Raw genomic sequence first — 2220 nt, forward strand, 5'->3', positions numbered from 1 at the left:
AGGGAGGGAAGGAGAGGGGACTGGAGGAGAAGAGAGAAGAGTTAAAGAGGAGAGGAGGAGGAGGAGAGGAGAGGAGAGGAGAGGAGGAGAGGAGGGGAGAGAAGGAGGGGAGGAGGGGAGGGAGTATGTCCTGGTCAGCTGTGCTGGGCTGGCATGGTGGAGCTTGTCTGCACGCTATCTGCATGTGTCAGGATGTCATCGCAGTGCAGCTGAACAATGCATACATCACAGCCAGCTGCCAGAGGAGCCAGCCAACTCACTGATCCGTCACAATGGCCCACATCACCTTTCACACACACACACACACACACACACACCACACACACACACACACACACACACACACACACACACACACACACACACACACACACACACACACACACACACACACACACACACACACACACATACATGCACAAACACACAGACACACACACACGTACGTGCACACCATATACACAAACTCATGTAAAGAGCTACCTGTGTGTGTGTGTGTGTGTGTGTGTGTGTGTGTGTGTGTGTGTGTGTGTGTGGTATTTGTATTTCTTTTTCACCCCTATTCAAACAACAGAGCAAAAGCCCTCTACTGATAGGATTGCAAAAGGTTTCTACAGAGGATTCATTGTGGACGCCAGAGGCCTATATGTCTGCATCACCCCTGCAAATCACCGGCCAGTCTGTGAAACGTATAGTTGCTCCTCTCTTTACAGCCTCCATGTGGAGACAGAGGCATCGTTAACGAAGCCGTAACCTGCCGCCCTAACACACAATCACCAAAAGTAAAAGAAGCAATCAACACAGCAAATCTTTCTCGTTCACCTGGCTTGCCCTCTTAAAATGGCGTATCTTTTTGAAAACACCGTTCCTTCGTGGCGGGTTTTGAGCGCGGGGGGGGGAGGCACTATGGCTGTCCGTAATTAGTTTTAAGTGCACGGCCGTTAATACCGTTTTAAAAGGGGGAGGAGAGCTCAGTGGCTTGGTACCAGTTCCATCTGGCGGACTGCACAGCTAATGTGTCCCACCTCTGCACCACACACACAGAGGAGTGTGGAATAGAACACTAGAACGCTGGAATAAATAGAACGCTTGAAGTGCTTTCTAGTTCCACAGAGCACATCTCATCTGATTGAGTAGGTCCTCTTGACAATGTCCAGAGAGAGAGAGAGAGAGAGAGAGATAGAGAGAGAGGCGGAGAGAGAGAGAGAGAGAGAGAGAGAGGCTATACTGTGACAGATCACCTGAGAGCAACGTTGTCTGATGGAAGCCAGTTTACATTTGCAGACCGACACACCTGTGATGTTCATCACTTCACTGAGACGGCATCATTTGAAACTTCAGTTTCATTTTGGAGAAGCCAGCATGTGATGCCTGCAGTTAAATGCATGCACATTAAGTATACATTAACATTCTCATGTAGTCCAAGGGGCCTTGCAGAACACTAGGCCTCTCCACTAGGCCTCTCCACCCATTTTATTCTGACGGGTGTCAGGATCCCCAACATTTTCCTCTCTCCTGTAAGAAACTAACGGAGGTGGCATTAACGTGTGCCGAAAGCCCCCCCTTCCCTTCGAAATGGCAAGTGCCAGTGTCAACAGTGAACTCCGCAGAAGCAGGGTAAATATTCAGTGACCTTCGGTAATACGCACGGCATGAATATGATCGTATTTAATTGTTTCTGTTCGACATTTACCCCGCAAAGTCCCCGTCACTTCAGGTAATCCGTCCTGACGCTGATCCGAATGTAAATGATTACAAACATCCTCAATCCTTTGGTAAATTAGTTTACATTTTGATTAATCTTAGCCTGTGCTACTCTTCATGTCAAAAATGCAATTATTACATTTCACATGAGAACAACTACAATATACTTTATGAGAAATGATGGGGAACACAAGACAGGTCTTGGACCTGCTGTCCTTTATAATGGCTAACAAATGACATACATACACACATACATACACACACACACACACACACACACACACACACACACACACACACACACACACACACACACACACCACACACACACACACACACCACACACAAGCGCACACGCACACTCAAAAAATTCCTGCATATAACCCACAAACATACATGCACGAACCAACCAATGCACAAACAGGCAATGTTGAAAAATCAATCACTCCAGCTCCTTGGTGCCCACAGCTCCTCTCCTCTCCTCTCCTCTCCTCTCATCTCCTCTCCTCTCCTCTC

Source organism: Sardina pilchardus, chromosome 20 (genome assembly GCF_963854185.1).
Source record: "Sardina pilchardus chromosome 20, fSarPil1.1, whole genome shotgun sequence".
In the NCBI taxonomy this organism is placed as follows: Eukaryota; Metazoa; Chordata; class Actinopteri; order Clupeiformes; family Clupeidae; genus Sardina; species Sardina pilchardus.